A 23,500-nucleotide genomic window follows, 5' to 3' on the forward strand; every position below is an offset into this window, starting at 1 on the left:
GATAGCAAATGTGAAAAATTGGGATGGGGGTGGGGGATAATAGACACCTCCATAAGAAAAAGCCCTGAATATCAGGATTGTCCCTATAAATTCGGGACATCTGGTCATCCTACTGGTACCGCTCTAGGGACAGGTCAAAGGACTGATGGTACCATTCCCCGGCTGTCGCTGATCCCCAGGGCGGTGTCACCGTGTGCGGCTATGTCTTCATGACGCCAAACCCTCTCTAGTTCCCATTCCCACTCCACATCTTTGTACTGGTTACTAAGCGTGAGACATAGATTGCCAGCCTGGTGCCATCGCGGATCCGCTGAGCGCTGCCAGTTGCTGAGGCCCTGATCCAGACGCTCATCGAGGTCAGCCAGATCCAACTCTGGTAGGGGTGACAGATACCCATCAGGACAGAGCCACTAATCAGCCCCATCTTGGTCACAGGGGAGCGACTGGTCGGGCTCTGGCTCACGTTCAGAGCAAGGTTCCCTAGTGGTGGGACAGGCTCCGGCACCTACGGTGCAGACTACGTCGGCAGCAGCGCAGCCAGGCCCCTACATCAACAGGCAAGGCAGAGCATGATCCTCGGCCCTTTGCCAAGAGGCACTCCATCTCTGGGACTTCTGCATCCACCAAGGAATCCATCTAGAAGCGTGTGACCTTCCAGGTGCCAGGAAAATGCTATCAGATAACCTAAGTAGGGGACTTCTCCTCTCACCACAAGTGGGTGCTCTACCCGGAGGTAGCCAGCATGATCTTCCAGAGCTGGGGAACTCCCCAAGTGGATTTGTTTGGTACCAGGCAGAACAGGAGGTGTCACAGGTTTTGCTCCAGACGGGGTCTGGGCAAGGACTCCCTCTCCGACGCCTTCCTCCTGCCATGTGCAGGAAGCTTAATGTATGCGTTCCCTCTGATTCCATTCATCAGCAAGGTCCTAGCGAAAATCAAAAGGGACAAGATGCAGGTTATCATGATCTCCCCAGCGTGGCCTCACCAGCACTGGTTCAGTTACATTACACAGGATATCTTCCTTCCAGTCTTCTGTCCTAAGCCGCATGAGACTCATGAAGAGAGGCGCCTCCACACTTTGGATGGAAGAGGGACTTTGCCTTTCTACCAAGATCGGATAAAACCTTTCTGTAAATCAACTCAGCTTTTCATCTCTACAGCTGATAGGATAAAGGGCCTCCCAGTGTCCACGCAAAGGATTTCTAACTGGATCACCTCTTGCATTCGGGCCTGCTATGAGTTAGCGGGAGTCCCTCTGCCGCCGATAGTCAGAGCCCACGTTCACAGCCCACTATACCATCACTCAGCAGCCAGGGATGATGCTGAGTTCGGCAGAGCTGTATTGCAATCTGCATGTCCGTGAACTCCTTACCCGCCTCCAGGGCTACTGCTGGGAGTCACCTAAGTTGAATGGACATGAGCAATCACTTGAAGAAGAAAAGACAGTTACCTTTTTCCGTAACTGGTGATCTTCGAGATGTTTCAGAGTACAGCTGTGTTAGTCTGTATCCGCAAAAAGAAAAGGAGTACTTTTGGCACCGTAGAGACTAACAAATTTATTTGAGGATAAGCTTTCGTGAGCTACAGCTCACTTCATCTGATGCATGCAGTGGAAAATACATCTTCATCATTGGACCCATGGAAAAGAAGCCCTTGAGGAATTCCACCATGATTTCAACAATTTCCATCCCATCATCAACCTCAGCCTGGACCAGACCACACAAGAGATCCCCTTCCTGGACACTACAGTGCTAATAATCGATGGTCACATAAACACAACCCTATACCAGAAACCTATTGACCACTGTACTTACCTACATGCCTCCAGCTTTTATCCAGACCACACCACACAGTCCGTTGTCTACAGCCAAGCTCTACGATACAACTGCATTTGCTCCAATCCCTCAGACAGAGACAAACACCTACAAGATCTCTATCAAGCATTCTTACAACTACAGTACCCACCTGCTGAAGTGAAGAAACAGATTGACAGAGCCAGAAGAGTCCCCAGAAGTTCTCTACTAGAGGACAGGCCCAACAAAGAAAATAACAGAACGCCACTAGCCATCACCTTCAGCCCCCAACTAAAACCTCTCCAGCGCATCAACAAGGATCTACAACCTATCCTAAAGTAAGACCCATTACTCTCACAGATCTTGGGAGACAGGCCAGTCCTTGCTTACAAACAGCCCCCCAATTTGAAGCAAATACTCACCAGCAACCGCACAGCATACAACAAAAACACTAACCCAGGAACCTATCCTTGCAACAAAGCCCGTTGCCAACTGTGTCCACATATCTATTCAGGGGATACCATCATAGGGCCTAATCACATCAGCCGCACTATCAGAGGCTTGTTCACCTGCACATCTACCAATGTGATATATGCCAACATGTGCCAGCAATGCCCCTCTGCCATGTACATTGGCCAAACCGGACAGTCTCTACGTAAAAGAATAAATGGACACAAATCAGACGTCAGGAACTATAACATTCAAAAACCAGTCGGTGAACACTTCAATCTCTCAGGTCACTCGATTACAGACCTAAAAGTTGCAATTCTTCGCCAAAAATCTTCAAAAACAGACTCCAAGGAGAGACTGCTGAATTTGGAATTAATTTGGAATTAAACTGGACACCATTACATTAGGCTTGATTAAAGACTGTGAGTGGATGGGCCATTACACAAAATAAAACTATTTCCCCATGTTTATTTTCTCCCCATACTGTTCCTCACAGGTTCTTGTCAACTGCTGGAAATGGCCCACCTTGATTATCACTGCAAAAGGTTTTTTTTTTTTTTCCTCTCTCTCTCCTGCTGGTAATAGCTCACCTTCCCTGATCACTCTGGTTACAGTGTGTATGGTAACACCCATTGTTTCATGTTCTCTGTGTATATAAAATCTCCCCACTGTGTTTTCCACTGCATGCATCCGATGAAGTGAGCTGTAGCTCATGAATAAATAAATTTGTTAGTCTCTAAGGTGCCACAAGTACTTGTCAATTTAGAGAGAGACTGGGATATCATACAGGAAGATCTGGATGAGCTTGTAAACTGGAGTAATAGTAATAGGATGAAATTTAATAGTGAGAAGTGTAAGGTCATGCATTTAGGGATTAATAACAAGAATTTTAGTTATAAGCTGGGGACGCATCAATTAGAAGTAACGGAGGAGGAGAAGGACCTTGGAGTATTGGTTGATCACAGGATGACTACGAGCTGCCAATGTGATGTGGCCGTGAAAAAAGCTAATGCGGTCTTGCGATGCGTCAGGCAAGGTATTTCCAGTAGAGATAAGGTGGTGTTAGTACCGTTATACAAGGCACTGGTGAGACCTCACCTGGAATACTGTGTACAGTTCTGGTCTCCCATGTTTAAGAAGGATGAAGTCAAACTGGAACAGGTACAGAGAAGGGCTACTAGGATGATCCGAGGAATGGAAAATTTGTCATATGAAAGGAGACTCAAGGAGCTTGGCTTGTTTAGCCTAACCAAAAGAAGGTTGAGGGGAGATATGATTGCTCTCTATAAGTATATCAGAGGGATAAATACCAGAGAAGGAGAGGAATTATTTAAGTTTAGTACCAATGTGGACACAAGAACAAATGGATATAAATTGGTCATCGGGAAGTTTAGACTAGAAATTAGACGAAGGTTTCTAACCATCAGAGGAGTGAAGTTTTGGAATAGCCTTCCAAGGGAAGCATTGGGGGAAAATGACCTATCTGGCTTTAAGATTAAACTCGATAAGTTTATGGAGGAGCTGGTATGATGGGATAACATGATTTTGGCAATTAATTGATCTTTAACTATTCATGGTAAATAGGCCCAATGGCCTGTGATGGGATGTTAAGATGGGGTGGGATCTGAGTTACTAGAGACAATTCTTTTCTGGGTATCTGGCTGGTGAATCTTGCCCATATGCTTGGGGTTCAGCTGATCGCCATATTTGGGGTTGGGAAGGAATATTCCTCCAGGGCAGATTGGAAGAGGCCCTGGAGGTTTTTCGCCTTCCTCTGTAGCATGGGGCACGGGTCCCTTGCTGGAGGATTCTCTGCTCCTTGAAGTCTTTAACCCACGATTTGAGGACTTCAATAGCTCAGACATGGGTAAGAGGTTTTTCGCAGGAGTGGGTGGGTGAGATTCTGTGGCCTGCGTTGTGCAGGAGGTCAGACTAGATAATCATAGTGATCCCTTCTGACCTTAATATCTATGTATCTATGTACTTCTCTTCCAGTTGTGTTGCTCATGTCCATTCCACGACCCGCCCTCCTTCCCCACTGTTGGAGTTTCCGGCAAGAAGAAACTGAGGGGGTGGGGGGCCGGTGCCACCCAATATGCCGCCGCATACGCGCACCACTCCAGGGGGCACCAGAGCCAGACCTCTGCAGATACTGCTGAGGGAAAAATGTCTGGCACCCATGCATGTGGTGTGCACACACACCTAAGTTGAATGAACATGAGCAACACATCTCGAAAAACAACAGTTACAAAAAAAGGTAACTGTCTGTGGTGGAAACTCTGTTGAGATGGTCCCCAATTACCAGTTGTGGTAAGTTTTTATAATTTGGACACTTATCCATTTAGAAACACCCTGAAAACACCAAACTGTTTAATATCATTTAAAAACAAAATAGTCAACAGCTATGCATACTTTTGCTACTTACATGAGCTGGATTTACACAAGTGACATAGAGAGGAAAGACTGTGTGGCCAGTTCCCTGAGTCACCAAAGTACCTGTTTCTTATCTCTCTAAAAATTACTTAGTTTTTGTTTTTTGTTTTTGTTTTTGGGGTGGGGGGAAGAGTAGGGAGAGCAAATGTTCCTGATTGTATCTGTAAAACTAAAACCAAAAAAGCATTGCTCAGATGTGAAACAAAAGAGCAAGCAAACAACCAGAAACAGTAGCTGCAGAGAAGCTGGCTGGTATTTCAGTGGGACTGAGAGTCTAAATGATAAATGAGTACTAACAATGACAGTAATTTAAATTACAGGAGAATCCTGGTCATCCAAACTGCTTGGGTGAGGCTAAATATGTTTGCGTAATTGGGAGTTCAGATAATGGAAATCAATAGAACAGAGAAATAGGTTGGCAGCTTGTTCGAAAGGGAGACGGGTGCTTGGATAAACAGGCTTCTGGAATAATTTACAGAAAACAGTGCAGAACTAGTCCTGAGGGGCCTCGTGACCCTGAGAGAGAAAGAAGAAAAGGGTTTTTGTTTGGTTATTTTTTTAATAAATTGGTGTTATCAATTTTGAATTTTAACCAATAGTGAACCACTTGCTCCCTGACAACTGTGGACTTGGTTCAGAGGTGGAAGGGAGAAAAGGTGTTGAGATCGTGGTTTTCTGACACACAAGTAAGATCTTTTTTTAAATAGACATTTGTGGGAAGTCCTTTATGAACCACCTGGATCCTGATTTTTCCAACCAAAGGGTCATTCTTGTTTCCTCCTTTTATCTGTAGCAGTATGTAGCTGTTTGGGCCTATATCTTCAAAGGTGTTCAGGTTCCTAACTTTCATTGAAATCAATGGAAGTTAGGAGTCAGAATACTTCTGAGGATCTGGGCTTTGGAGCAGAGGTGACACGAGTTGTTTTTGACATGGAAAATCAATGGGAATTGGGTCATGTCACAAGATGAGCTGGCCCTTTTTGAGAGGGGTTGTTTGGCTCAGCCCACCTCCCAGAAGGGAATAAGTCTGTGGGTCAAAGCTGTGACTCAGAAACAGGCTGCCTGCGTTTGGGAGCAGAGAAGGGTACGGAAAGGTTCTTCTTAATTCCTAGGCAGGTGGCCTAGGGAGTACAATTCTGAAAGGAGCAGTTTAGAAAGGCATGAAGCCAGCTTGATTTAGCAGAGGAAGAAGAAAGACTCACCTTAACTCCCAAGCGGAGAGCCTGGGGAGTGAGACTGACAAGAGGCTGGGTAGGGCTCCTCCTGGAGACCTTGAGTCAGGGGAAAGGCCCCAATTTAAATGTTTATCTGTGTTTGTCAAGGTTCCATTCTGCATTAAAATTGTTCCCACACCACGCTCGGATGCATCTGTGGTTACTAGGAACGGTTTGTCGAAGTCTGGGGCCCTTAGCACAGGGTCAGACATGAGTGTCGCTTTAAGCTGGTTAAAGGCCTTCTGACACTCTTCGGTCCACTGAACGGCATTTGGCTGTTTCTTTTTGGTTAGGTCTGTCAGTGGGGCGGCGATTTGGCTGTATTGCAGTACAAATCGCCTGTAATATCCTAGCTTCTTAACCCTTTACAGGTGAAAGGGTTTTTCTTCTGGCCAGGAGGGATTTTAAAGGTGTTTACCCTTCCCTTTATATTTATGACAGTGTTATATGGAGAAATAGAACTCAACCCTGAAGAAAATGGTCTGAAATGCTGTTGAATGTAGCTTTTAATGGACTGGCTAGTATATTGGCCCACGAACCTACAGGTACTTAATTGCCCTTTTCCCACTGGCTCCACTCTCCATGATTATGTAACCTCCTTTCCCCCCCTCCCCAAAGTGAACATTACAAAGAGACTGTGTGTTACAGTATATACTTCTATACTGAGTAAAGTATAAGATATACATTTGTCATTACAGTGTATATAAAGAGAGAGCTCCCAAGGCGCCTGCTTTTTGGACATCTACAGAAAACTCAAACATTGCTAAAAATAAACCCAGAAAAATGAAATTAGTAAACCCTGAAAAACAAATGCCCAACATAAGCTCTTCACTAGCGTTTCATCTGAGATGCATGTCAGTATGTTTATATACCGTGCTGGCTGGCCCTCTGAAGTGCTCCTTCTAGTGAATTAAAGATACTTGAATTACCTAAAGAGCCTTCGGAAGTTAGCCACCTAATTCCCAGAGGATTATTTTTAAAATTCCAGCCCAAATCAGTAAATAACATACATAGAACAGTAAAAATGCAAACAATTCTCAATTCATAACATTTATTCTGCATTCATTCTAAACGTGTCAAGTTAGAAAATTTTCTTTAAATATGTAATTTCAACATTATTTATTAAAACCACAAGAAAGTGGGTAAATATTGAACATCATTCACACTTGAAGCTAGAATTCTTTGCTACCTTCTGTACATTTGCCAGCTTTCCTTGACACGTTACAAATAGTAATCTATACATATTATTTATCTTTTGCTAAACTGCTACTTAATGCCAAAGATAATACACCTGGTGAAAAGCCAATACACTGAAAACATTAGTCTGATATAGGACTTATTAATAAAGAACTAAAGGAGGGTAATATAATTAATGCTAATTGTAGGCGTGTGGCCTTCTGTGAGGCATTCCCCTGTGGTAGCCCTGCAGGTTGTCCTTTCACCTTATTTGCCATCCAGGATCCCCAGTAACTCCATATGAGCTGATATTCAAGGCTATTAACATAATTTATTCACAAAACCGTAATGTAAAAGTCCATAACCTAAAGTCCCAAACAGAGTTCACATCACCCCCTTGCAAGTGGTCTTAAAACCTGGCTTCATTCTCACCATCCTGGTGTCTTCTGCCTCACCTGGACTCTGTCAGTTCTCCTCTGTCCCTCTGCCAAGACAGCCAACCCAGCTCTTCCTTCTAGGTGCAACCCCACTTTTCCCAGCGGGAGCTGCCACAGCCTCTTGGATGGGAACCTCACCTGGTTCCTCCAGGGCCCAGGTCTCTGGAGAGGAGATATCAGGGCATAAAGTCCCTCTCCTGCTTTCCCTTCCTTCAGCCCTCTCTGGCCCTTGCTTCCGGCTCTCCAGCTTAGAGCCAGCAAGCACCTCGTCCTGCTGCTGCTCCTGCCTTCAGCCCTCTCCAGATGTGGCTCTCTAGGTTGTGGATGCCAGCCAGCAAATTCCTCTTCCTGCTCTCCTGCCATCGCCCGTTCCCAGGAACCGCTCTTTGGCATCTATCATCTCCTTCCCCTCTTGTGTCTGACTCCTGACTTACTCAGTCTGCTCTAACACCCTGGTGTCATAGCCCCCAGATTCTGCCCTGCCCCCTTTTAGTTGGCCCAACTGGGAGCCCCTCTCCTGGAACAGGAGAGCTGAGCCCAATTTCATTTCATGGGCCAGCAACCCTGTTATACCAATCCACATGGGTTTATGGAAAATAAATCTTGTCATATTAACTTGATATCTTTTGTGATGAGATTACAAGTTTGGTTGATAAAGGTATTAGTGTTGATATTATAGACTTCTGGAGGGCATTTGACTTGATACTGCATGACGTTTTGATTAAAAAATGAGACAGATATCAAATTAACATGGCACACAGTAAGTGGATTAACAACAGGCTAACTGATCGGTGTCAAAATGTAATTGTAAATTGGGAATGATCATCATACAGCTGTTTCTAGTGGGGTCCTGGAGGGCTTAGTTCTTGGCCCTGGACAATTTAACATTTTTGTCAATGACCTGGAAGAAAACATAAAATAATCACTGATAAAATTTGCAGGTGACACAAAAATTGTGGGGTGGCAAATAACGAAGAGGGAAGGTCATTAATGCAGAGCCATCTGGATCTCTTGGGCACAAGCAAACAATTTTAAATTGTTTTAATACAGTGAAATGTAGATGAATAAACCTAGGAGCAAAGAATGTAGGCTATGCTTACAGGTCGGGGGACTCTGAACTGGGAAGCAATGACTGAAAAAGATGCGGGGGTCGTGATGCATAATCAGGTGAACGTGAGCTCCCAGTGTGACACTGAAGCTGAAAGAGCTAATGCAGTCCTTGGATGCATGAACTGAGGAATCTTGAATAGGAGTCAGAGAGGTTATTTTACCTCTGTATTTGGCACTGGTGCAATTGCTGGTGGAATACTATGTCTGGTTCTGTTGTCCACAATTCAGGTAGGATGTTGATAAATTGGAGATGGTTCAGAGAAGAATTGCAAGAATGATTAAAGGATTAGAAAGCATGCCTTTAAAGTGATATACACAGTCTATTTAGTTTAACAAAGAAATGGTTAAGGGGAGACTTGGGTACAGTCTAGAAGTACCATCCAATGGCTGGAAGTTGAAGCTAGACAAAATCAGACTGGAAATAAGACGTACATTTTTAATGGTGAGAGTAATTAACCAGGAACAATCTACCAAGGGTCTCCATCACTGACAATTTTAAATTAAGTTTGGATGTTTTTATTAAAGATATGCTCTAGGAATTATTTGAGAGAAGTTCTATGGCTTGCGTTATATAGGCAGCCAGACTAGATGATCACAATGGTCCCTTCTGACCTTGGAATCTATGACTATGATTAATCAGATCACAGAGGGGTTGCAATCTAGGACACGTTAAAAAAACACCTGAAAAATAGAGTCTTCTTCTGTACACAGTGGGTAGGACGTAGACCCCTCATGAATCAGGTGGTTCCGAAACACATTTATGGCAGTAAGAGTCCTCTGGTGAAGAGCACCTGATTCCTTTTGAGTAATAAGTTTACATGCAGGCCTGCATATGTGATGTGCCATCACTGTTCCCTCCCAGACAGCACTAGCAACATTATTGAACCTCTGAACATGGCACAGTTTTACTACTTTGTACAGTTTTCTTATGACTTATTGTACCAATAAATCCATAAAGTTAACAGAAAACAAGCATTACTAGCTTTCTATAAGCGTTTTGAATGTTCTGAGACATTTTTGAAGGTTAGAAAGTAGCTCAGGCTTTTGCAGTTACCATGGAGTCTTGCAGAAGCACTTTCCAATAACCTTGTTCAAAAATCTCAAAACATTTAAAACAGTTATAGAAAGCCAGGAATGCACGACTATCAGTCCCATGACTGCAGGCCCTCAAAAGTTCAAAAACCGTAAGTCAGGCCCCCCAAAATCTTGACTTTTTGTTAAAGATTATGTTGTGGATTTTCGTTTGTTGGTTTTTGAACTCCCCCTGCCCACCTTCAGCTTGAGTGTGGCAGTTAGCGTTGCCAACTTTCCCAATTTATTGAGTACAGTGATTTTTGTCTCCCGCCTGGCAGGAGCTCTTTCTGGCTGGCTGAAGGCGTGTAGAGCTTCCAGCTTCTCCTCAAGCCCCAGCATTCTAATTAATTCTGTATTCCTCCATATTCGGTCATGCTCACCCAGCTCTACATCTGCCCATCCGTCAACCTAGCAATTTGTTATGCACCCGCCCATCAGCCCCTTGCTCCCAAAGCACTTTTGCAGCACCAAGCATTCTTCACCCCTCTCTCCCAGGTAGGGTTGCTAGGTGTCCAGTTTTCAACTGGAATGCCCGGTTGAAAAGGGACCCTGGTGGCTCCTTAAAAGTCCAGTCAGCAGAGCAGTGGGGCTAAGCCAGGCTCCCCAACCCCCTGCCCCAGCCCTGATCCCCCTCCCGCCCTCCAAACCCCTCGGTCCCAGCCCGGAGCACCCTCCTACACCCCAAAGTCCTCATCCGCAGCCCCACCCCAGAGCCTGCATCTGCAGCTGGAGCCCTCACACCCCCCCACATCTCAACCTTCTGCCTAGCCCAGACCCCACTCCTGCACTCCTCAGCCCCGGTCCGGATCCCTCTCCTGCACCGCAAATCCCTCATCCCCAACCCCACACCAGAGCCCGAACCCCCAGCTGGAGCCCTCACCTCCCCCACATCCCAACCCTCTGCCCCAGCCTGGAGCCCCCTCCCACACCCTGAACCCCTTATTTCTGGCCCCACCCCACAATTCTACTCCCAGGCCTGTGGGGCAGGGGAAGCTGCAGCAGGGTCTTCCTCTTCTTCTCCACAGGTATGGAGAGGGGCAGCTCCAGAGGATTTTCACCCTCCTCTGCCCCTTCTTAGGTCTCAGGAGAGCAGCTCCAGTGCTGCTCTTTATTCCCCTTCCCAGGAAGAGTGGGGAGGTGCTGACCCGATTATTAATGGAGGGGTGCGGAGAGAAAAGTGCCATCGAGACCTGCTGGGGTCTCTGTTCCTTCCCTCCCTCCTCCTGTGAGCATAGTGTTAGCTGATCCCTCTCCCCCACTCCTCATCACAAACTCTTCTTGGCTCCTCGTAGGCAGAGGTAATCCTTCTTTCTTTCTGCTGAGTCTCAGTTTTGATTATCTTAATCATTTCCCCACAGATAACACTCAGTATTTTAGAACCATTTTGACTTAAACACGAACTCCCCAGCAAACCTGGTGAGGAAACGTTTCTACGGATATTTCATTGAATTCAACTGGATTCCTCACCTACTTAAAATTAAACACGTTCTTACGTGATTTGGTAGCTCAAGCCCTCTACCCTCCTACCCCAGTTAATCTGAGCAGACAAGACTTTCTCAGAAACATTGACTGTCTAGTAAGTCCTGTACATTGTGCTCATGAGCAACGAGCATTTTGGTTCTCACCATAGACTGACAAACTGGTTCACAGTCTGGAATTGAAAGGGAAGTGCTATTAAAGCAAATGATCTGTTTTTTTAAGAGAGGCTCCATAGAGAGAGAGAGAGAGAGAGAGAGAGAGAGAGGCTAATACTTCCCCAAGAGAGGACAACCTTCCCAATCTTTGTGTATATTAAAAAAGGGAATTCAAACCACCTTTCGCTTTAATTACTCTATATACATTGCTGTATGTAAATTTATACAGGAAACAAAACTGGGCCCAACCCCAAAAGCACAAATCATTTTAAATAGATGATTATAATCCATTCGATCAAATGCCTTTTCCCAGTCAAGAGAAATCCATCCCCAAATAGACACAAAACTATTTAGAAATTTAAATTATGTTTTAAAAAATAAATGTTTTCCAAAAATAGGTCTGCTGGGGTAGGAAAGTACGTATGTACAGCCAAGACATAAAATGTGTTGGTCCTTTTTCCAACATTGCAATGTAAAACCTTAACTATGACCTCATATTTTCCCCTCTACCACATGACTGATCACACATAACCAGTGTGCGTGTGGCCATGCAGACTACATGTTTATGTTACTGAGGTTCTAGTCAAGACTGCATTATCGTGCAGACTAAATTATTGTGTTGTGTGCAGTGTGTTTCTTTGTGTAGGAGGTGGAAGGGAATGCACTGTGCAGGGCAGAGACTGCCAGTGTTTAATGTCATGTGTAATGTGGTGCTTCACGTGTGTGCATAAGAGGTGTTTTGTAACTTGGCTTCTAATAACATATGTGAGCAGGTTTTACCCTTTGCAGTTCTTTAATAAAAAATTATTTGTTGGAATTGGAATTTAAGCATTCATTTGGCATTATTTTAAGAATCTGAGCATTTGTTGGAACTGGTATTAAGCATTTGAAATTGCTTTCATTATTTTAAGAGTTGCCTCACTAAATCCTCAACCTGGCCTCACTGTCTCCAACCTTCAATGTTACTGAATACACTTCTTAAGATGAAGAAAACAAACTATAGTACACTGTCTTATTTCTACTGTTGTTATCGTAGGTAAGTTGTGTTTGATTTTATTTGTGTGAATTCACACTTAACATACACCCAGGAACTTGCATGATTTATTGACAGATGCTTGATTGGATTTACTCGTGGCTTCAAGAAGTTTGTTGTCACAGGAATGCTTCATTTCTCCTGGTCCAGAGAAAGACCTTGCAATAAAGTATTTAAAAAGCTGTTGTTTTTAGTAAGACCTATGGAAATGCACTGTATTGTTTTCTCCCTACTTTCTCTGCTACATCAATTAACTACCAAACTCTGTTCTCAAATGTCTGGTGCACGTTTCCACTGATTTCATTGATGAAGTAAACAAAGTAGAGCCATGAAGGCTGGTGCTCCTTTAAAAAGATGGGAGAAAAATCAATGTGTGTTAAGTGCAAAAGGACAAGCTTGTGGTAGGTGAAAGAAACTATATTTTCAAACTACTAAAAAAGTCAATACCAATTGTGCGAAGGTAGAAAATAAAACCTTTGTTTTAAAAGTGAACTTTCAAATTGTCTTGACTACTAGCAGGAGAAAGCACTGAACAACCATGTTCTTTTTTTAAAAGAGAGAAAGAAAAGACTTGTAATTCAGCATTATTATGAGAAACTTCCTTTGTAAAACCTCTCTAATCTAAAAGAACACTTGCACATCTTATGCATAATACTTAATCAGTCTTTTTGATGTGTGTACACTGATTTTTGTTCTGGTTCCCTGATCTCATTAGTGCTTATTGACAATAAATAAAATCCATGGCTGAGGATCATAAAGGAAGCTTGTATAAAATAATATAAATGTGCGCAATAACGAAGAAAAAAATTGTTTTTGAACACCCAGGATTGCCTTGTTACTGCGTATTATAGATTACATTAATGTTTTATTCTATACATATTTGTCATATTTCCCACTGTATTGACTGTTTTTTAACAGAAGAAAGCCATATAGTTTAGAAGAAAATAAACATCCTACATATTGTGATTTACTATTACGCAGTGGAAATCCATGGAGCTATACCGATCTATACCAGGTGAGGATCTCACCTTAGTAATTGTTTTGTTGCTGTTCGTCCCAACTCCTGAATGTTCAACCCCTTGTGTATATCTAGCATAACATGGTTGCTGTGCTGTTGATTATATTTCACGTATAATTTTTCTGTAACAGATACATTCCCAACTATATTGATTTAAATGACCATACAACATTATAGTATTTTTAGTGGTTCCCCATGATGTTTTTGTATTGTAAGGGTTCTGTTCCCTCCCAGGAATTTACATCATAAACTAAAAGGAATAATGGCACAGAATTGAATGGCTAGTATGCAAAATACTGGAATGTCCATTCAGGAATTAATAAATCATACTCTGCATGTCCAGGACATACAGAGATTGGATTGCAGAGAACTGGCTATCTACTGAAAAGCCATAAACACATCTCTCCCTTCCTCCCACAACCGTCCAGCAGCGATTTCTTTGGGGCATCAGTATAAAACTGACTAGGAAATACAGATTCCACTAATTACAATAATACTGTATCCTGTATACTTTAGGTGGTTTTCAGAGGTGTGTACTCAAAGAAGCTGAATATATCAGCAGTGCATTTAGGATTTGTGTATAACACCTATTAAAGCTCATGGGAATTATCTAGATTAATCTCCAGTGTATCAATTGATTGATCAAACTGTAGAGTATAGTAATCTCTTATATCTGCTGATTATCAAAGAATCATAGAAATGCATGGCTGGAAAGGACCTTAAGAGGTCATCTAATCAAGCCCCTTGCACTGAGGCTGGAACAGGTATACCTAGATCCAGTGTTTCTTTTTCAAGTGCTTGCTCATGTCGATTCCATTCTAGGTATGCGCACGCCCATGTGCGTGGTCATCAAAGACTTTTGCCTTAGCGGTATCCATAGGGCCGGCTGTGGTGCCCCCTTGAGTGCTCCGCTCATGCATCGTTATATCAGGTGCCGCCGGCCCTACGCCCTCTCATTTCCTTCTTACCACCTGTGGTGGTTAGTCAAATCGCCTTTCCTTGCATAGCAAGGGCTAGAGGTTTTGTCTCTTCTGACTTCAAGCCTTAGGGATTTAAGCACTGTGTGGACTGTAACAGGTCTATGCCTGTAGGCGACCTCCATAGCAGCGGCCTCAAGTGCTTGGGGGAATCACATGTGAAACACAAATGTCGTATTTGTAAAAATTTTCAAGCCAGGACTCAGAAAGAGTGGGATATTTGTTTGCAGGCTCCCCTCAAGGAGGCTGCCCTTCATCCAGCTTCCGACCCGACCCGTCAAGACTCACCTAATACCTCGGCCTCAGTGCAAAACCAAAGAAGTATGGCTCCCCAGTACTGGCCAAGAGAGGCCATGGGGCAAAGGACCCTGTTTGGGCTGCCCTGCCACTCCGGAGCCACGTAGACATGCCTCCCCGATCGGGGCCCTTATCCCCTTAAAGGATCCACCACCGACTCCCGGGAGCGGTAGGGGACACAAACTTCTGGAGATATCAACACCTTCCCAAGCTCCCCTGGCGCTGAGAGAGCAGAGGCCTCTGCCCGTGCAGCCAGCACTACATGTGCCGCAGGAAGCAGCAAAGGCTCCCTATGAGGTCAGCCACTAAGTCAGCCACTAAGACCCCTCAGGGGGCAGTGGAGCACTGCCGATCCCCTGAGACGAGGCAGAGTTCTTCATCTCCACGCCGCAGATCTCTGGTGTTGCAGCCCAGATCCTCTGAGGCTCGCCCTTGGTCACCAGCACCTGGTCCACGCCATCTCGACGCGGATTGCCTAGTGGGAGGTGCTGGTCTTCGTTATACCAGCACCATTCGCCCTCTCACCGGTCGTCCTCTTGCAGCAGTCGGTCGTCTGCCCTGTGGGTTAAAGGACACTTGGGCTACCCTTTGCTCGCTGGGCATGCATATGCCGCAATCTGCATGGAAGCAGTTTTGGCTGTCCCGCCGCCAAGGCCTTGGCAGCCTCATCAGGGGTCTGCAAGGAGAAGGGATAGAGACACGAGTTTTAGTTGTTGCTGCCTTTCCTCCTCCTGCTCGCCCACACAGCCCGGCCCGGCAAAGCATCCTGGGGGCCAGAAGCACTCATTTTGAAGGTGTACTCACGAGTGACACCCAAGTCAATTCCCTGGATCCACCTTGTTCTTTCCTCGACCATCTTCATTCCTACTGTTCGGCCTGGTCACAGGTCACCTTGGACCGCTGGGTGTTGGACATAGTATCTCAGGGCTATACCCTGCAATTTTCGGCCGCCTCACCCTCCCATCCCTCTTCAGGGTCCTTCTCATGAGCAAATCCTCATCCAAGAGGTTGAGAACCTCCTTCACCTTGGCGGGGTGGAGAAGATCCCTCGGGACATGAATGGAAAAAGGTTCTATTCACACTACTTCCTAATCCCGAAAGCAAAAGGGGGCCTCAGATCCATTCTGGATCTGCGGTGCCTCAACAAGTCTCTCAGAAAGTTGAAGTTTCACATGGTCTACCTGGTCTCCAACATCCCCTCCCTGGATCTGGGAGACTGGTATACCATCCTTGACTTGAAGGATGCTTACTTCCATATTCCAAGGTCACAGACGTTTCCTCCGTTTCATAGTGGGTGGACGTCATTTTCAATTCACAGCACTGCCCTTTGGCCTCTCATCGGCCTCGAGGGTATTCACAAAATGTATGGCGCCAGTGGCTGCTTACCTGAGACATCCAGGTCTTCCCATAACTCGACAACTGACTTATCAAGGGCAGATCTCAGGAGCAAGTGCAGAGGAGTCTCGATCTGGTGTGTTCCACCTGTCGCGACTTGGGCCTGTTAATAAATAAGAAAAAATCCACCTTAACGCCTGTCCAGTGAATAGAATTCACTGGGGCGAGTCTCAACTCCATGCGAGCCAGAGCCTTTCTTCCGGAAGTGCGTTTTCAGGCCATGTTGGACCTGATCTCCCAGATAAAGAACCACCCACTTACCATGGCTCACACCTTCCTTCGGTTGTTGGGCCAAATGGCCATGTGTACATATATGATCAGCCGTGCGTGGCTCTATCTCTGGCTTCTGCAAGTGTGGCTGGCATTGGTCTAAATCCCCAACAGGCATGACCTAGACTGGGAGGTGAGGGTCCGGACCACATCAGGTCGTCCCTTGATTAGTGGTTGGATTCCGGGTTGGTGTTGGAGAGAGTCCCCTTCGTGATCCCGTCTCTGTTGCTGACCCTGGTCTCCAGTGCTTCAGACCTTGGCTGGGGAGCCCACCTGGGTAAGCTAAGCACCCAGGGCTGCTGGTTATGGAAAGATCTAGCCCTCCACATCAATGTCAGAGAGCTCAGAACAGTTTCCCTGGCCTGCCAGGCTTTCTTGCCCCACCTGAAGGGCAATATGGTGCAGATCCTGATGGACAATACCGCCGTGATGTATTACTTGTTTTTGTTTATTCCAAAACCCAGTTTGTGCATTTTAGATCGGGGTGGGGGTGGGGGTGGGGGGAAAGCTGTGCATATCTCCCTCCCACATTGAGAGAGAAGGCGATTTTTATGAGCTTGGGCGGTACAGATCTCTCTATACAGCACAAGACAACATTATTATGGGTTTACACCCCAAAGGAGGTGTGCATGTGAGTGCTGGGTAAATCCCCAAGTGGAATCCTCCCATACAGAGCTGATTTCAGTCTGTGTCTGCAGCTGGGTGTGTCCTTACCTGTGTGTGTGCCAGAGAAGGCTTGAGGGCCTGGCACAATAAGGACAGGGTTAGGAAGCCAAGGCTGGTGTAATGGGCAGGGTCAGTGGGACACCAGGACATCAGGTGCCACCACAGACAGCAGGAGTCCAACCCGTCACAGAATCGACATGAGCAAGCACTCAAAGAAGAAAAATGGTTACCTACCTTTCGTAACTGTTCTTCGAGATGTGTTGCTCATGTCCATTCCATTACCTGCCCTCCTGCTCCTTTGTCAGAGCAGCCGGCAAGAAGGACCTGAAAGGGCATAGGGCTGGCGGTGCCTGATACGCCGACGCATGAGCGCGGCACTCAAGAGGGCACCAAAGCCGGCCCTACAGATACTGCTAAGGCAAAAATCTCCAACAACCGTGCACGTGGGTGCACACACACCTAGAATGGAATGGACATGAACAACACATCTCGAAGGACAATGGATACAAAAGGTAGGGAACTGTTTTTTATAGTTACAGAATTTTTCCTAATATCTCACCTGAATCTCCGTTGCTGCAGATTAAGCCCATTACTTCTTGTTGTACCTTCATGGTGAACAATTGATCACTGTCCTCCTGACAATAGCTCTTAACATATTTGAAGACCATTATCAGATTCCCCTTGAAGTCTTCTTTTCTCAGGACTAAAAGGTGCCTAGTTTTTTTTAACCTTTCTTCATAGGTCAGGTTTTCTAAACCTTTTATCATTTTTGTTGCTCTCCTTTGGAGAGCGTAATACTCTTCCTAGAAACATCTTAATGGGCTTTTTTTTTTTTAAAGGCTGAATCAAGCTAGTTAAAAAGAGGTAATGATGAACAAGTGAGTCTGTAAACTTAATAGAAACCTATCTAGTGACTCAGTAAGGCTAATCTGTGTAGGAAGCAAGTTTAATGGATGTGGGATAAAATAACTAGCTCCCAGATGTAGCATTAACTCAGCCAGTTCTGCAGACCTGCGGCAAATACAACTTAGAGTGAATGGGGAAAATTAAAGGGTTGATGCTTCCAACATGGCTAAGGGGGATCATGCAGATCCCTTTGGTAATGTGTGCCAAGGAATTGTGACCCCCTACACCTTGCAGGTACAGTGGGAGAAGCTCCAACTTCACTGTCTTTGTTGCCTTCCACAATAAAACTATGCAGCATGTTGTCTATTAATTAACTAAAAAAAAAAAAAGCATTGCTCTTCTATGGCTGGCCCTGGTGAGTCTCAGCAAAGCAGTATATGGCTAAATAAATCATTCCAACCATGCAATAAAATAGTAATAAATACGGTAATATAAGGGATAATCAAATATGCTTAATCCTCCTAATTTGGGCCAAATACTAAATTTTAATTATATAAACATGCACACAGTTGTACAGCATAAAAAGAAAAAAAGCACAGCAAAACTAAGACCAAGTACTTATATCCAGGCCTAACACAGCTCTTTTCTCTTTATTATGGCCGAAGCACTAAAGACATCTGTAGTCAAGTTTGTGTGAAAGTTTCCATTGCAGCCTCTTGTTGATGGCTTATAACTTGCTAAAACTTTCATCTTTTGAGATGAAATTTTCAAGGTTTGGTAATTGTATAATGATGATTTTAAAATTAAAAAATAACTGAACAAAAAGGTTCAGCTCTGTTGGAATACAAGGAGAGTGAAAAAATACATTTTTCTCATGATAATATAGCATTGATTCCTCTATCCCTCTCCCCACTAAAAAGCTCTGGCATTTAAATGGTTGAGGATAAGAAGTTTAAATTCAGTGGTGAGGAAAAAGGTCTTTGAGTGTTCCACAAAAAACCTGGTTTTGTTTATAAAGAGCACTTTGTACATACGCAGTTCACGTGCTATAAATTGTTAGTTTTACCAGTGTTCTAAATGAAAAGTGAGTTGCACATGGAAGCGTGGTTAACGTAGGTGTTCAGTGTGTGAGAGATGGGACTCTGTGGATGCTAAAGTGCTCAGAAAGCATAGATGCTAAAGGAGCCACAGACAGTGTTCAGGAAAGCAACTATGAGTATCAACCACTCTTGCAGAGCTCAGGAACAACATAGGAGTTTATCTACTATGGTATGGAATTTCTGAGTCGTGCAGGAAGGAGGAGCTGCTGTGCTCAGGGAGAGTTGAGGATGAAGGTAAAAGAGACCTCATGCATAGAGTATGAAGGGGTGGACGACATAAGAGGCTCTAACTCCCTATTTCATAAGCAATGCGCAGACAAACTTGTCTCTAGGACTCAAGGTATCTTGGAGTAACTTCACTTCTATTTGCCTAACTGTGGGCACAAATCAGGTAGCCAGAGGCACCAGTCCTCGGATTTTGGCCTGTAATTTATTTTGTAGTGCAGTTTTTGCCTGAACAATTAGCCCTATCTAGTAGAGAGGCCAGGCCATTTGCAAATTGTAGCCCTTTGGAAAATCTAGCTCTGAATGAGGCAGGGGTCCTTGTAGACGCTTGTCTATGTGGGATGACTGCTGATGTGGATACTTCTCCTAATATTTTTCTATCCCATACAGACTGTTACTGAAGGGGCCAAAAATGCATTAGGGATATTGCTTTCTTCTTTGGATGTTTTTGAGAAGCTATCAGAACAGATGTATAAATCTGTCAAGGAAACAAGTAGAAAAAACCCAGTAGACAGCACTACAAGGGAAACTGATGCTCAAGCTGGCATCTGTCTCTAAGGCAGCCCTAAGGCACAAATAAACGTGTTCTTGAGGTGTCAGCTTCATTCCTTGCAGCACTAAGAGAGAGACAGAATTCACATTCTCTAGAACCTTGTCTTAACAAAAAAAATCTCCAGTCCAGGTCCAGGCTGAGTGATGAGATCAGGGCCACAGGTAGAGCAGGAGACCATCTAGAGCAAGGGAAAGATTGGGTATTAAAGGCTCTCTGTCCGTGGTGATCCTAGCAGAGTTGCACGTTGGAGAACATACTTTAAATGGCAGGAGCAGCAGGCTGGCTGCAGAAAGGAAGAACCTGGATTCTGTCTTCCTCCTCTTAGGGTGATGTCATGTTATGCTGGGTTGAAGAGAATGGGCGGCAGGAACAACATTAGCTGTGGTTGTTAGGCACCCATAGACTTCGTGCCATGAGGTGCCATCTACATTAAAATATATTAGTTACATTAACTCATTATTAGTTTATGGTTATATATAAATTAAAATGTAGTATTAATCATTGTAATCATTAGTGAACAGTAGCAGCTGAACTGTTAGTCAATGTTTTCCTTGTTTATCTGGCTCTCTCTTAGTTGTCTTACATCATTTGATCCAGCATAAGTCTTTTTTAGGTGTCATGTAGTTTGTTTGACTGAAAGAAAAATGTGTTCACGGTATAAACTGCTGACTTGTCACAATAGGTAAGGAGACCCTTCAAATGCTGCTGCTGGTTTTGGATGTAACAATGTGCATGGCATGTTGGAAGTTTTCAGGTTGCTTTTTTTCCATTAGTGAACACCGTTAAACCACTACACCTGCTTTGCAGCTGGAATGTCAACTATATCCCTGTTTCTCTTCTGGGTTTGGAATTCTTGGGGTGGAGATGAGTAAAGCAAAGCAGAAAGGGGCTATGGGAGGGTTTGACTGTAAATCTCAGAAATATTTTCCAGGTTTGTTACTTAGTAGCCATTACTATATGAATCACTCTATTCATACTGGGCCAGGACAGAAGTTTGGTTGTGTAGTATCATGTGCTTCAGTTTTGAAGAACAGCTTAAAATTATCTACCCCTAGTCCCTCGAATTACTTCTCCATCTTGGGGTGCCAAATCTTCACTCCCTCTTCCTTTTGATCCTTCCTCAAAACACATCATCCATGAAGCCTATCTCTGTTAATCCATCGTCATTTTATTCACAAAAAGGAAGCAAAAAACCTGCTGCACTGTTATGGATTGGCTTCACCTTCTGGTCTTATGGCATTTTGCATGTCTGAATTACTGTCTATTGGTAAAAAGAAAAGGAGTACTTGTGGCACCTTAGAGACTAACCAATTTATTTGAGCATGAGCTTTCATGAGCTACAGCTCACTTCATCGGATGCATACCGTGGAAACTGCAGTAGACATTATATACACACAGAGACCATGAAACAATACCTCCTCCCACCCCACTGTCCTGCTGGTAATAGCTTATCTAAAGTGATCATCAAGTTGGGCCATTTCCAGCACAAATCCAGGTTTTCTCACTCTCCGCCCCCCCCCCACACACACACAAACTCACTCTCCTGCTGGTAATAGCCCATTCAAAGTGACCACTCTCTTCACAATGTGTATGATAATCAAGGTGGGTCATTTCCAGCACAAATCCAGGTTCTCTCACTCCCTCACCCCCCTCCAAAAACCCCACACACAAACTCACTCTCCTGCTGGTAATAGCTTATCCAAAGTGACCACTCTCCCTACAATGTGCATGATAATCAAGGTGGGCCATTTCCAGCACAAATCCAGGTTTTCTCACCCCCCCACCCCCATACACACACAAACTCACTCTCCTGCTGGTAATAGCTTATCTAAAGTGATCATTAAGTTGGGCCATTTCCAGCACAAATCCAAATGTCTACTGCAGTTTCCACAGTATGCATCCGATGAAGTGAGCTGTAGCTCACGAAAGCTCATGCTCAAATAAATTGGTTAGTCTCTAAGGTGCCACAAGTACTCCTTTTCTTTTTGCAAAGACAGACTAACACGGCTGTTACTCTGAAACCTGTCTATTGGTAGTTCAGCCATATGTTCCTTGGGGCAGAAGAGTTGGTGCTCAGTGCTTGCTGAAAAGAAGGCCCGTCTGGCGTGTCAGATTTGGCCTCTACTATTACTAGTCAGTTCTGAAAATGTAGGCTCTTACCTCTGCTGTGTTCTGTGCAGCACTGACCACGTGATTAATGATCAACACTGAACTTTGGCCAGAGCACTGTTTATGAAAATATTCTTCTTAGTGTTTGATTATCAGTAAGTGATGTAGGAAGCAAGCAAGCAAAGTTGTAAAAAACAGCTTTATAAAATGTGAGCAGAGGCCAGCATTACTCAGTCAGGTTCTGCTGTTTCATTCCCAGCCACCTGCCCCAACTTTGCATTTCTGAGCTTTTAGTCCCTCTCCAGTCCAGGTCTCTCCCGAAACCTGATCCCCTTTCCTTAGTTCCACATATTATATTTTACAAAATGAATGTGCCCTTTTAAAAAATTCAGTGTCCTCCTTGTCAAATCTGAAGTTTAATATGTTGGCTACTAGAACTCTAGCATCTGTGACAGGGTCAGGCCAGATGGCTATAGGAGAGTAATTTTTTTTTGTGGGGGGGGTTCCCATGTTTATTGGAAAAGTGACAGAACAGCAATGGATTCAGATAGCTCCTCTTGGTGTTTTGAAGTTCATTCCCACAGTAGGCTGCGTGACCTACAGGTTGGACAGACTGCCAAAGTTCAGCAGCTTCAGCATTTCCTTAGTATCTGGGTCAACTTCAGTGATCTCCTGGTCAAGGTCAGAGACCTCAGGGACATAGTTATCCCTCCTCTCTCTCTCCTCTTCCTTCAGTTTGATGGAGATACCTCTGACAGGCCCCCTTTGAATACGCTTCATCAGATGGGTGACATACCCAGCTATCTTGTTGCGCAGTTTCTTGCTAGGGATGATGGCAATCTCTTCACACACCCGTTTGTTCGTGTGGAAATCATTCCCTAGCCGGGTGTAGTATTTTTCAATGATGACCCGGGCCGCCTTTTTCACGGTCTTTGTTCGCACACATTAGCCCCAGGCTAAGTAGATCCCTTTTCCCTAGGTAAGGTAACAGGGAAGGTTATAGAACAATCAGGAACCTTCTGGAGACAATTAAGACAAGCTGATTAGAACACCTGCAGCCAATCAAGAAGCTGCTAGAATCAATTAAGGTAGGCTAATCAGGGCACCTGGGTTTTAAAAAGGAGCTCACTTCAGCTTGTGGTGTGCGTGTGAGGAGCTGGGAGCAAGAGGCACGAGGAGCTGAGAGTAAGAAAGCATACTGTTGGAGGACTGAGGAGTACAAGCATCATCAGACACCAGGAGGAAGGTCCTATGGTGAGGATAAAGAAGGTGCTGGGAGGAGGCCATGGGGAAGTAGCCCAGGGAGTTGTAGCTGTCGCACAGCTGTTCCAGGAGGCACTCTAAACAGCTGCATACCACAGGGCCCTGGGCTGGAATCCGGAGTAGAGGGCGGGCCCGGGTTCCCCCCAAACCTCCCAACTCCTGGTCAGACACAGGAGGAATTGTCCTGGACTGTGGGTTCATGAAAATGGCCAAGGTGAGGGCTGCTGTGAAGTTCCAAGGCAAGCATATCCGCCAATAAGCACAAGACCCACTAAGGTAGAGGAGGAACTTTGTCACACATCATAATATAGCTTTTGACATTTGTTGGCAAAGCTGAGTTCTGATTGACTGATTGGGCCTTTGTGTGTATGTGCATGTGTTTGCATGTGTGGTGTGGGGTGGGGCAGATTGTAGTTGTTTAAATCGC

At 44.7% G+C, this 23,500-nt stretch overlaps 1 protein-coding gene and 1 pseudogene across 2 annotated transcripts in view; one reads left to right on the forward strand and one right to left on the reverse strand.

Annotated features, from left to right (window-relative positions):
* The window catches only part of TPK1 (thiamin pyrophosphokinase 1), a 483,761-nt gene that overhangs the window by 113,838 nt on the left and 346,423 nt on the right, over positions 1 to 23,500 (forward strand). The gene's annotated exons all lie outside the window — the stretch shown is intronic.
* On the reverse strand, positions 22,354 to 22,755 carry LOC144261019 (small ribosomal subunit protein eS17 pseudogene; annotated as a pseudogene).

Source organism: Eretmochelys imbricata, chromosome 2, assembly GCF_965152235.1.
Source record: "Eretmochelys imbricata isolate rEreImb1 chromosome 2, rEreImb1.hap1, whole genome shotgun sequence".
In the NCBI taxonomy this organism is placed as follows: domain Eukaryota; kingdom Metazoa; phylum Chordata; order Testudines; family Cheloniidae; genus Eretmochelys; species Eretmochelys imbricata.